General features: G+C 45.8%; 1 protein-coding gene and 1 long non-coding RNA gene across 16 annotated transcripts in view; one reads left to right on the top strand and one right to left on the bottom strand.

Moving 5' to 3' along the window:
* Positions 1 to 13499, top strand: part of Tenm4 (teneurin transmembrane protein 4) — a 2824428-nt gene that overhangs the window by 2296880 nt on the left and 514049 nt on the right. The gene's annotated exons all lie outside the window — the stretch shown is intronic.
* LOC144377145 (uncharacterized) lies at positions 533 to 5582 on the bottom strand. The gene is made up of 2 exons (XR_013437812.1): positions 4088 to 5582; positions 533 to 1014 (listed from the first exon to the last, which is right to left on the bottom strand). It is a non-coding gene; the product is annotated as an uncharacterized LOC144377145 (long non-coding RNA).

The raw sequence follows: 13499 nt of genomic DNA, 5'->3' as shown, positions 1-13499 counted from the left end.
TCCTAAGCCTTCCCAGTGCATGGTGGTACTTTAAAAAAGGAGTCTTGATGAATTGCTGAAATGAACTAAAAATGACCTCAGCAGCACAGATACCTCCTCCCCACTTTCCTGCCTCCTACCATGTCACAGATCTGTGACAAGGGGCACACAGTCGGCTTAGTGCCCCATACCTAAGGTAGTGAGGCCAGAACTAACTGTGGGTCTCTAGACAGAGAAGGGGTGAGGGGAACGGAAATCCACTATTCCCTCCTGCAGCCACCGAAGGGAAGTTAGAGGAACAAAATACTCCCAGCCTCCGGGCCCCAGACAAGCAGTTATTTCCCTTCCGGGAGAGTATGGTTTAAACATATATCCAATCAGGGGCTGCCCGCCTGCACAGGGAAGCCCTCGCACACTGGTAGTCAGAAAAGTAGTTTGGAAATAAGATTCAAGAGCCTTGAAAACGCCTGTATCCTTTGACCCAGTAATTCTACTTCTGGGAATCTGTCCTAAGAAAATAATCTGAAATTCACACAAAAACGTGTCCACATGGTTGTTCATAGCCGCTTTATTTACCAGGGAAAAATTGGAAAACCACTAAATGCTCCACTTCAGGGAATTGGTTAGGTAAATTATGGTTCATTCAGAGAAGGGAATATTTTGTAGCCGTTAAAAATGATGTTTACAGAACTTTTAATGACACAGGGAAATGTTTATGGCATCCTATCAAGCACAAAAGGCAGGATGTAAAATCCACACGTGCAGGCTGATCTCAGCCATGTGCAGCAATTATGGGGAAATGGCAGGAAGGAAAAGCACCCGCAAAAACTGTTCAGAGTGGTGGTCTCAGGATAGTACGACCATGGACGATTTTTCTCTTTTCTTTCCACTTTTCTGGGGTTTTTGTCTACATTTGGAAACTATTGCTGATCAGGACCAGGTATTTATTTGAGACAATGAAACAAAAAGCAGCATTAGCCCATCAGTGAGCAAGAAATGGAACAGCCGTCTTTCCCTCCTGAACATACGTTGCTTCTGAAAATAGAGGGAAAATGAAATAAACATTATTTACCAAACAAGAATCCAATCAAAATAAATAAATAAGGCATCCCTGTGGAGGAAAGCCCCTGTTCCTACAAGAAGTGATTGCCTGTTTCCAGCTTGTCATTTTTGGGGAATCTTAGAAAACCAACCACTGTGAAATTGACTTCTTACTGATTTTAATTGAGATGGGTCCCAAATGCAAGGATCAGAAATGAAATTCAGGCAGGCTGCCCGGGGCAGTCAGTGACCCTGCACTGTCCCAGATGGCAGAGGAGCTAACGGGGTATCTCAAAGTTCCAGGTCCCACTCTCGGCCTTTCAGGGGTAACTCTGAGGTCCTGCCACCCACTGGCTGAGAGCTGAGTGCCAGTTGATCTCAGGGGACCTGGGCCAGCATGTGGTTGGGCATTCACTCCCCAGTACCCCCCCACACACACACACATACACTCTCTCACATGCAGACACATCGGGGTATTTCCTTCCCTCTGCACAAGGTATGTAACATTTTGTGATGTTACAAGAAGGCACCACATTTTAGTGTATACTCTAAATCCCACAAGGACCTAAGAAAGTGTCATCCAATCTGCTTTACAGCGTAGCACACTCCATGAAGCATTCTTCCTTCCACCTGCTTGTGTAGCTCATGTGATTCAGGGGGAGCCTCTCTTCACTGGGATCCCCTTCAACTTTGGAGTGACTAGTTCTCTTAATGTTCCCTTCAAGCAGAGTGCCCAGGATAGTCTCAGTGTCCCTGCCACCTTTTCCTACTTGACACCTTGGCATCTGCTCTCTTTTCCTCTCATCCTCCTTTTAGGTGTCCCCCAGTCCCCCCTTCCAGCAGTCTACTGTTGGACACATCCATGGCTTTCTCAATAGAAAAATATAACTCTTCTTTGCCTAAATCCTGAAGACCTCCCATTTCATGTCCAAACAGGCTCATTATTGCTGCTCTCCCCTAACCCCCGCAAAGAGTTTTCCCTTAAAGATACACTCTGATTTCTAGCCAGTCAGCATCACTATGGCCAGTATTTTAATACCACTTTGCTTGTATAAGCTGCTTCTGGCACTGTAGGCTGTAAAATGGAGGTAATAGTGGAAAACATCTGATGTTAAAATGAAAAGGGCTAATAAATAAGAAAGGAAATAAAGCAAACTGATGTGATATAAAATCATAATAATACAATGAGCTATTGTAGGTACTCGAACGAGTTTGAAAATCTCTGTGAGACAGGCGATTTTCTGAGAAAATGTAAGTGACTCAAAGAAAAATTTTTAAAAAGAAAAAGAAAAATGATGCTATAGGCAAGGAGCATGTTTAAAAATGTTTTGATGGAATTATTTGTTTTAAACAGTTCTCAAGTTAAGAGGGTTTAATGGTGTCTAAGTCTCAAGGAACAGAATTTCTATGTGGGTTACATAGTAGACAATCGTTGGGATCAGAAGGTCTGAGTTTAAATCCTTAACTAGTTGTGTGATCTTGGGTATGATACTAAATCTCTCTGAATCTCAGTTTCAGTAGGAATTCAGCCAAGGAACTAGTCACGGTAAGACTGAATGGTCCACGTGTGCTTTCTGGAGGTGCTGGCCCGTGATGGATTTGATGTATCTGCCATGGTTACAGCTAGCCTTTCATATTTTGTTGTTGTTGTTGTTTTGTTTTTCATTTTTTAAAAATTTGTTCTAATTAGGCCTTTCACATTTAAGGGATGGATTCATACATTTAAGGGATGGATTTGCAAGTTGCCTGGCCAGAGTTAGAATAGGGTCCATTTCATGGAAATGTCCAGTCTGCAAAAGCACTGTTATTCTCTGTGGGCTATCTGCAGCAATACTATGTTCTACATATAGTGGTCCATTCAATCCTTACAACAACACTGTGAAATAGGTGGTATTGTCACTCGATCTGAAAGATAAGGAAACGGAGGAAAGCCAGGCTAGAGAGTGCCTCTCCCATGGTCACATAGCAAATCTAGGATTGGAACTCAGGCAGTCTTCCACAGAGTACTTGGCGACCACAGCCTTTTGTTCCCATCAGTGTCTTGCATTTATAAAGCACAATATCACAGACTTCTGCTCATGTGATCATGGCAATAGTGTTAGGTGTTCTTATTTTTACAAAGGAGGAAACTAGAGAGTTCTGAAGTGACTTATCCAAAGTCCTACAGAACCTTAGCTCTGGGCTTGGCCATTACTCTCTTTATACCTGAGCACTCAGAGCCTTAGTTTCCTCATTCTTGGGATGGGGATAAGGATGCCCAGTTTTCCAGGCTAAGGTGAGGATGGGACATGTGAAGCCTTTAGCAGGATCCCAGAAATAGCAAGTGTTGAGTGGATGTTGGTGACTGCACTGTCATGTCCTCATTCTTGGGATGGGGATAAGGATGCCCAGTTTTCCAGGCTAAGGTGAGGATGGGACATGTGAAGCCTTTAGCAGGATCCCAGGAATAGCAAGTGTTGAGTGGATGTTGGTGACTGCACTGTCATGGTGATCATTATTGTTCAATGTCGGTTAGCTCCCTTTGCTCTGTGATGCACAGACCCTAGCAATGCACCCTCCTACCAGAGTTAACGAGTGCTCCGTGTCCTGGTCAGTACAAAGGCACTAGAGTCAACACATCTAGGTCTTTGCTACCTCCTAAGTTTGTCCCACACTCTGTGATTAGCCTCTCCGAACCTCAGTTTTCTTCTCTATAAAATGAGAATGATAACATCTGTCTCAAAGGATACTTGGGAGAATTAAGTGAGCACATGTATTTTGAAAGTGCCTGACTCAGAAAATGCAGCAGCAAATATGACTTCCTTTCCCTTCTTTGGAAGTGTTTTTCATGGAGCAGAGCCATGCGTTTGATAAAAAGCAGACATTGCAGGCGCTCAGCTGTGTTTCTTCAGTAGGAGTTTTCAAGGCTCATCTGCTGTGAAAGTGTTACCTGAGCACCTCCTATGAACCCAGGGCTAGGTGGGGATGCAGAGGAAACATAAAATATGACCCTGTGACATTTCACCTGTGGCTTGATGGGATCCGATGCTGGTAGGAGCAGAGCTGCCCCTGCAGAGAGAGTGCTCACCTGATAACCAACTCTTGAGTCCTATATTAGTCACCATTATACAGAGAAATGGAACCAATAGAGAGAGATGTGAAGAGATCCTTTATGAAGCATTGATTCACACAATTATGGAGGCTGAGAAGTCCCACCATCTGCAGTCTGCCAGGAGGCCCAGGAAAGCCAGTTATGTAGTTGCAGTCCACCCAAGGACCTGAGAAAAGATATCACTGGTGTTTGAGGACAGGAGAGGATAGCTCTCTCACATGAAGCAGAGAACAAATTCACTCTTCCTCTGCTTTTTGTTCTGTTCAGGTCCTCATGGGACTGGATGATGCCCACTCACATTGATAGGGACATTGATGATGACAGTGTTTACTTAGTCTGCAGATTCAGTGCTCATCTCCTCCAGAAACACACTCATGGACACACCCAAAGTGTTTTATCAGCTATCCGGGTACCTTCAGCCAAGTCAAGTCGACCCATAAAATTAACTATCCTCTGAGTCCCCAGGTCAGGGAGAGCTTTCAAGGAAATGTTTCTTTTCAGGTAGGTAGAGCAATACGATCTAGACAGCCCTCCCAAACTGTTAGCTGCATATTAGTCTGCAGGGACTAATATCATAACATAATTAGTATAGCAGTGCTCCCAGCTTAATTAAAAATGCTGCATATGAGGGGCAGTTAATGAGAAATGCAAGGTTTGATGATTCAGAACTGCTGAGATTTAGCAGTTTAGTGGGCGTAGCGAGGAAGCATTGAATTTATTTCCTTTTGCTGTTCTCTTTGTACATCTGGACAGGAAGGGGTCTGAAAGGAATTGCTCACAGTATGTACAGTTAGCGAACTTTGATTATCTGGAGGTCCCTCAGCTTTCTGCAACACTGCTGGGGGCCAGCCAAGCAGGAAACAAAAAAAAAGCCTTGGAGCCCACAAAACACATTTCAATTTGTGCACCAGTCTTTTGCTTTTCTGATAACAAATCCACTCAACCCATACTTGAAAGCTATTTGTTGATGCTTACTTTATGCAAAATTTTAATAAGCCAGGTAATCTGATTTTCCAAGCATTAGCAGAACAGCAGACACTCATCTGGCCCTGGGGGACGGGGCCTGCAGAGGTGCCTGGCTCTACACCTGCAACAGGTCAGGAGCCGTCTCCCAGGCACAGGGTATGTTTTGAGCACAGGAAAGATAACTATGTAAGAATCTCTACTCTTAAGGGGCTTACAGTTTAGGAGCAGACAGATGTTGTCTCAGTCAAGGATCTTGGGTTCAGACAGCAGAATCTATTCTGGCTAGTTGGAACAGAAAAGGATTTGGTACAGGATATTAGGTGGCTTGCAAACTTTCCAGGAATGCCAGGGGCTCAAGCTTAGATGTTACAGAACTAAAGGAGCAGCCAGCACGTCATAGGACTGTTGTGATGGAATCCCCTTTGTCCTCCCTCCTGGGACTCAGAAGTCTAGGAACTAGACAGTGGAACCTACACCACTCTGTCCAGATCAACAAACTCCTCCACCAGTGTGCTGGCAGGCAGGTCTCATTTACCTGAGCATACTCACCAACTGCAAGAACACTCAGCCTCCACAGCCCTGCAGGATCACCAGGAGGGATGCTGTGTCCTTGACAGTTGTCCTCCCCATAGACCAAGAGGGGGTGGAAGTGGGTGTTGAGAGAGTGAGTATTTGGGGTCTGCTACGGATACAGCAGATGATTGGTGGTCAGTAAGACACATCCTGTTGTAGAAGCACATTCTGAGGGCTGACTCAATGCTGGATGGGACAAAGGGGACACAAAAGGACACCTATGTCTATGTGTAGGGGGAATGGAGAGACTCTGGGGATGGAACCTAAACATGCTCTTCTTCTGAGCTACATATTCAGCCCTTTTTCTTTTATTTTGAGACAGGATCTTGTTAATTTCAGGCTGGTTATAAACTCATGATCCTCCTGCCTAGGCATCCAAGAACTTGAGATTCCTGGTATTGGCCATTGAGCCCAGCTGCTGTATGTACCTACTTCTTATCCAAAGAGTCAAACAAATCTCTGCAAGTTAAATGAACGAATGAGAAGAGGGCTGGATGTGGTGGCATTAACCTGCCATCCCAATGACTTGGGAGGCTGAGGCAAGAGGATTGCAAGGTTGAGGCCAGCTTCGGCAATTTAGCAAGACCCTATCCCAAAATAAAAGTTAAAAAAATATAAAAAAAGAACTGGGGATGTAGCTCAGTGGTAAAGTGCCCCTGGGTTCAATCCTCATTACTAAATAAATAAATAAATAAATAGGGAGAGGGCCTACAGGAGGGTGCTAGTAAGAGGAAAAGGTCATTTCCACAGAGCCTCAGGCCAGTGCTCCGTGTGGAACATGACAAACTTGATATGTGTTTGTGTGTTTGTATACTTTTTTATATCCATAGAGTCACGTACTTATATCTATGCAGAGGCTGTCGCTATGGCTTCTTTCCCATTTCCTTCTCCGGCTTTCCATTCCCTTTCCTCTGCCTTCCCAAACTTTCCTGGCCTGAGTTCCATTGGAATTTGTTAATTTCATTAACAAGATCATTACCATTGATGCTGATTATTGTCATTAGTGTTATTGTTAAGGTCCCAGCTTCCCCATCCTGGTTACCTACCACACATCAGGTCACACAACCAGGAGAACGCAGGAATTCTAACTGTCCCCGTGTCCCTAGGCCTCAGCCCCACATCTCACACTTGGTTCTCTACAGCGGACCCCTCTGCCTTTTGGAATTTAATTAGAATGCTTCTCCAGGGGAACTCTGGGAAGGTTTCTGGTCTTCTCCTCTTAGTATTATGATAAGGCCACATGGCTTACCCGAGCCCAACACCAGCTCTTCGGTTCTGGAAAATCTTTATTGCTGCAGCAGGTGTTTCCATCTTGCCTTGCCAGTCCTCCTGGCCAGCTGCCCTCCCACTAGGGAGAAAAGCCCCCCATGCTCCACTGTCACGGATATGGGACGAGGCTTCCTGGGTGCACTGTTTCTTTTCCTAAGGGAAAAACCAGCTTTGGGAAATAAGCCCACCTCCATTCCCACGTAGCAATTATGTGCATAATTACATTCCACCAGGTGTCACTTAAGAGGGTGAAACCCATTAAGTGTTCAAATGAGAAAACAGAAAGGAGCCTCTGAGAAAGCCCAGGAATGGTGCTCTCTGCAGGGGTGGAGGGAGGGAGCATGCGGAGGTTTCCTGAGTGTCTGCCAGGCCCCTGCTTTCCTTTAAGTGATGGCTCAGCCTGAGCAGAACCCTGTGTGCAGGGGAGAGTAGACCTGATCTGAACCAGTGAGCAAGCTGAGCTTAGCCCATGCAGTGGATCTCCCAAGGGCTGCCAGCCACAGTGAAGAACAGCCTTTACAGGAAGTGCACGCACATAGCACTCTGTGGTCCATTTTAAATGCATAGAGGAAGAAACCTTCTCTTTCTTTTTTTTTTTTTTCTTTCTCCTAACTTTCAGGGTACCCAGCACACAGCAAGTATCCAATAAATACATGACAGTCTTTTTTTTTCTCCCCCTTAGTACTAGGGATTTAACCCTAAGGCACTTTCCCATGGAGTTACATCCCCAGTCCATTTTAGTTTTCATTTTGAGACAAAATCTCACTAAGTTGCTGCTAAGATACTGAGGCTGGTCTTGACCTTGCCATCCTGCTGCTTCAGCCTCCCGAGTCTCTGGGATAGTAGGCGTGTGCCACAAGTCCAGCTTCTTTATCACCATTCTCTCCCCGTTGCTCTAATGATGAACAGAGTTCACAGGGAAAGAAGATCTGAGGGAAGAAAGCACCAAGCATAGGCGAGCTTATTTAAATTGACATTTACAATGGCTGCTGTAGACCTCATTTTACAGATGAGGAAACAGGCTCAGAGAAAGGAAGGCCACTGATCCTGAGGCCACTGAGGATTTGAACCCAGGTCTGCCCAACTTCAAAGGCTGTGCTCTTTGTACTACACTGAAGAGCCCCCTTTGGGGTGCGTCCCATGCAGAGCTGACTATGTGCTCTCTTGTCAATGCCATGAGGGAGGAACTTTCAGAGGTGTCCAGTTCCTCGGTTCAGTCATATTGAGAGAGCCCCTTCCTTCCTGCTCACCAAAAGCTCCATACCCAAGCTGAGTCAGAAGAGCCTTCTGCTTACTCATGTGGACCCTGTCTTTGGGCCATCTTAATCAAGCTTTGTCCACTGAAGTTTCACAAAGGGCCACCTGGAGATTCAGTGAGAACACAGGCTAGAGGCCTGTCAGCCTGCAGACCTGCTTCCTCCCTGATTAAGCCAGACTCACCATCTCCTTTCCCTACTCACACCCCCCACCAATGTGAAGCGACACCTGGGTCCCTGTCTTGCCTAAATACATACACTGTGCCCTGTCCAGAGCTGGGGGTCAGCCTCCTCCCAACATCCCTTGACCTTTCCTCCCAGCATTTACCAAGTTCAATTAAGTCAGTCTACCAACATGGCTCCAATTCCTGCCTCCTTCCCACCTCCTACCTCCACCATCATCCAGACCACTGCACTAGTTTCTCCAGAGACCTTTATATCTCCCTTTCCGTTCCCATCTCCCACACAGTTATGGGCGAGACTTGCAAAACATTTATTTTATCCATCCAACCAACAAGCTGTCTAACCTTCCATTCATCCAGTAAGTATTTGTAGAATGTATATGTTTGCTGGGTCAGGTTTCATGCTGGACTTGAGATGAATGCAAACTTAGATAAGAAATGGTCCAATCTGTAGTGTTGAAGAGATAAATAACCAAACATCTGCTCAGGTGGAAGGCAACCCTAGGAAGGGTGTCCTACCCGGCCTGGCAGCCTTGGTGGAGGCTTCTGGAGGAGGTGGCTGGGGCGGGGCCACTGTGCACACACAAAAGCCTGACCCTGCATTGAAGTTTGACGAACTTCAAATACCTGTCGAGGTTAGAGGGAAGGGTGCTTGCTGCAAGTGTAGAGGCCAAATCTTGAGGAGCCTTGAATTGCTGTTGGCAGTGGGATGCCCCTGGGGGCTTAATCCAGGGAGCAGATGAGCAGAGAGCTCTTCCACCCGGCCTCACTTGCGCCCCCTGGTGAGCTTTTGTTCCTTTCCACCCTCCAGCCAGTTCACGGATGAACCTCCTTTTCTGGGTGACTGGGGTTGTACCTGATCAACACTTTTATTCTCCTAAACACTGCTCGAGCATAAGGGTCACACTCAGAGAAGTCCCTTTTTATTCTATGTCTATTGCTGTCACAACATGGCTTGAATGTTGGCACAATCCGAGAGCAAATCATCTGGGATGTGCTCAGCCACTCCTGCCTCCCTGCTTCAGCCTATCCAGAGTGCCCTACCGGAGGGCCCAGTAGGAGCTGATCATAAACAGGCCAGCTGCTACCTCCTGCTCTTCTAATCATCTATGAGAGAAATGGCAAACCCACTCCTTTTCTTTGCGAATGCAGATGGGGTCAGTGTATCTTGGGTTTGGGAGTCAGGAAGTGGAGGGGCTCAAGCTGGGGGCCACGGATGTAGGGTTCCTGAGCCTAAAAAATTTCCCCACCTTGCATATTCAGCCCCCCGCTGGCCCTCTTTTTTCACCTATTGCCAGTCTGCAGCCTCTGTTCATGTCCCCTATATGCTCCTGCCTCAACAGAAAGCATGACCTGAAACCCTAAACCACTGGGTTGAAGCCCTTGGCTGTGTAACCTTGGGCCAGTAACTCACCTCTTCTGAGTTTTGGGTTCCACCTTGAATTGTGTACAGGGCTAATGTTCCCTGCCTTACTTAAGTCTCAGAGCTGGGTGAATCAAAAGTGTTAGCAAATGTGGAGAAGCTTTCTACATGTCACAACTGCCCTCAAGTAGGTCTCATGATCCCTATTTCACAAGTTAGGAAATAGAAAACTGGGAGGTGTTAAAACAACTTTCCAAGCTAGAAAGAAAGTGGGTGCCCTGATATAAGGCCCTGCAGCTAGAGATCATGTCTGTTTATTCACCCAGTATATTTGACAGTGTGGCTAGTATATAGTAGGTGCTAAATAAGTATCTTCAATGACTACCTCTAAAGATGATAATCTTTCAATTCATCTCCAATCTTTTAAATTTGAAAGAAAAAAATAAGCTTACTAAGTAGGTATAAAGGGTTTTTTTGCTGTAATTTTTATTTCTTTGATTACTAGAGAAACTGAACATTTTTTCCATGTGTGTATTCAATCAACACACTTCTTGCATAACTGGCCCCTCTCTTTACCAATTTATTTTGGGGCAGAGTACTAAATGCTTTTCCTGATCATTTGCATAGGTTCACTATTGGATGGATAATAACCTTCTCCTATCTTCCATGCTACAAATATTTATCCAGTTTGATGTCCTTTTTAAAAAAGTATGTCCTTTTTACTTTGTTTTCTTTCTTTCATGTTTTGCAGAATTATAGAATAAAATTAATTTCGTTCATGATAAGTTGTATCATTAGCATGCCAAAACCCCAGCCAAGATTTGGAAGTGAGTTTCCCCAGGCAACACATACCTCTCTCTCTTCCCCAACGAGCTGGGCAGGTTGAAGGTAGCATCAAAAGCAGACGTGAAGGTAAAAACAGCCACAGAACACAGCCCGAAGCCCACAGGCTCTTGCTCGGCAGCCAGAGGACAAATCTTCTGTACCATAAACACATGATCGGCTTATGTGTGTTTTACTATACACACGTGGTTTTGATCTTCATCAAAAGGCCTAGTGACATGTTTTTCAAGTTCTCCTTGGTTGCGCCCATCTCCCTGCACACTGCCTGTGTCACCCTTGGCCAAATGTCACAGAGTCAGAAAACATGAGACTGGGGTGAGTGGCTGATGAGAACAACAAGAATGCTCTGGGTTTGGCTTTACTGTGGCACCCCACTTTGCTATCCATTTGTACATGGGTGCTCACAGCCACCAGTGGTAATGGTGTGGGTGATCATAGGATTTCCACTCTCTGGCAAGGGAACTGAAGCCCAAGAGCTTGTTCGTGGTCCCCGTGCCAGCCACAGGCAGAGGCTGGAGCCTGGGGTAACAGAGCTGCTATTGCTTCTGCTTTAACAAATGAATTCCTGAGCCAGTCTTGACCATCCAGTGATGGAATGGGGCAGTGTTTTGCACCCCAAGCCCCACTCTTGAAAGAGAAGGGCCTCCCTGCTGCTGCGGAGCTTTTCAGTTCTAAACTTCTAGAGAAGATCTTGCATGATATGTGTGTCCCTTCAGCCACAAGGAGATGCTCCTCCAGAGAGGATGAGGTTATGTCTTAAAAGAACGAACAGAGACTAATGACAGGCATTTCTGGAAATGGTCTTCAAGCCAGGACTTAAATGCCAGCTTGGCCATCAAACCTTCCTTCCTTCAACAAAATCTGTCCTCTTCCTAGAAGCTTAGAGTCTATCTGAAGAGAAAGCGTCATACCTCAGTGACTATAAAAGTACATTCCAACACTGCTATTCACCCACTCAACAAATATTATAATTGAGGAGCTACTCTGTGCCAAGCACCACCTAGTGTAACAGTGAACACAAGAAGCCACCATCATGCACTTCCACTCAGCCAAGGAGATAGACACCAAACAAGTGGATCGGCATAGAATGCTGGGATGCTGGAGCCCTGGGGTGATGAGGAGGATGGTCAGGAGTGGGCAGGAATGTGCAGTGTGGCACAGAGAAATGAGAGGTCCATCCTGCTTGGAGTGGTGGCTCAATTAGGCTCTCAAAGGGAAGCTTTCTGTGCTAAGGAGGCCCTGACTTCTGATAGGGTTTCAGGCAGACAAGGGAAGGAACAGTATTTTTGGCAAAGTAAGAAGCAAAAGCATAGACTTGGAGTGCTGAGAGGTGTGGGCCTGTTTGGGAAATTGCGAGCAAGTCTGTTGTGGCAAAAGGAAGGAGGAGGGAAAGCCAGGACTCAATGCTGGAGAGGTACATTGTGGCCAGACATGAGAGCTCTGTGGTGTTGCAAGAACTGAGAACACTGATGACTCTGTAGGGGCTGCTATGACCACAGACCAGGTCTGCCATGGATGCCTGGCCGAGCTGTTGGCCAGTGGCCCCAGCAGGCATAGCCATGGCTTCTGTGAATAAGAAATTGTTAGAAACACAAGGGACACTTCCAAAAGCCTGCACACCCCTCATCATAACTGAGAGAAGAATATTAGATGATGTCCAGTCGTGGGCATCTTACAAAACCCTTCCAGAACTCTCCCAAACTGCCAAGATTATAAAAACAAGTACGAGAAATTCACAGCCAAGAGGTACCCGAGGACACATGAGACTGAATATAATGTGGTATGCATGTGGGACGCTGGGACAGAAAGAGACATTAAGCAAAAACTAAAGAAATCAGAAACAAACTATGGACATTAGTTTATAATAAATAGAAACCAATACCCATTCATTAATTGTAATGAATGAATCATGTTATTACAAGGTGTTATTATGGAGAAACTAGACAACCAGGAATAGGGTAGCTTTCTGTACTATCTTCCTTAATTTCTTTGTAAATCCTTAACTGGTTTTTAAAAAAATGTGAAAGCCAGGGCATAACAAAGGTTGGAAAAAAATTAAATGGGGAAACATTTGTAACCCCAAATTTCCTTGCTCCTCCCAGCTCTGGGTATAATTCTTCCCCATCCATCTTGATTCCTCCTGCAACAAGGTTTTCAGCCTCTTTAAGGTAGAAATGGCACAGGTGTCCTCATGGGTGTGGGCACAGGAGGCTGAGAAGGTGGATGGGGACGCTGAGGCAGAGACAGGCTGTGGTGGAGCCTCAGCCCGGGCTTCCTCCCTGAGCCAATGGAGGTTTCCAGGGAGGTGAGGCATGTGGCAGTTCATTAACAGCCCTGCTGTCGCACACCTGGTGGTCCTTTCCATTCCTATGGGGGACATGGTCCGGGAAGCTCGGGTCAGTCAATAAAAGGCCACCTGTGTACAAGAGCTTGAGCAGAGGCAGGAAGCAAATGCATCAGGGATCCCGGAGCCCTCTGACCTGACTGTGGGAAGCTGACCTCTGCTGTGAAACTGGCCCACACCTGTGGGGCTCGTTCCTGTGGACAGCTCGAAAGTCTTTGTCCCTTCCTTTCTGGTGGATTTTCTTTATCCCTCCTGCCTGTGTCTTTCTGTTTATAGAGACTTTTTTTTTAATGTTCAAAATTTTTTTTTTTTTTTGCTAACAAAAAAAAAAAAAATGTGCTCTCAGTCATTGCTAAAATGTTCTTCTTTATATCCCTGACCATCTTCCCTCAGTAAGGAATGCTTCTCCACCCTTCTGAGCCTGGCAGGGCCAGTGCTAACCCTTCACAGTTGTAAGCGTCCACACAGACCAGACCCAAACAAGCCACATCCCAAGAAGACTTCAGTGTCTCACCAGCTCTTCTGGAAGGTGTCTTTCTTGGTCACAGTCCTTTGGGACAAGGCTGGGTCTCTTTTCTCAGTTCCATTAAGC

Source organism: Ictidomys tridecemlineatus, chromosome 4 (assembly GCF_052094955.1).
Source record: "Ictidomys tridecemlineatus isolate mIctTri1 chromosome 4, mIctTri1.hap1, whole genome shotgun sequence".
Classification (NCBI taxonomy): domain Eukaryota; kingdom Metazoa; phylum Chordata; class Mammalia; order Rodentia; family Sciuridae; genus Ictidomys; species Ictidomys tridecemlineatus.
Note: the sequence above shows the minus strand (reverse complement) of the source record. Positions and strands in the feature narration are given on the sequence as shown.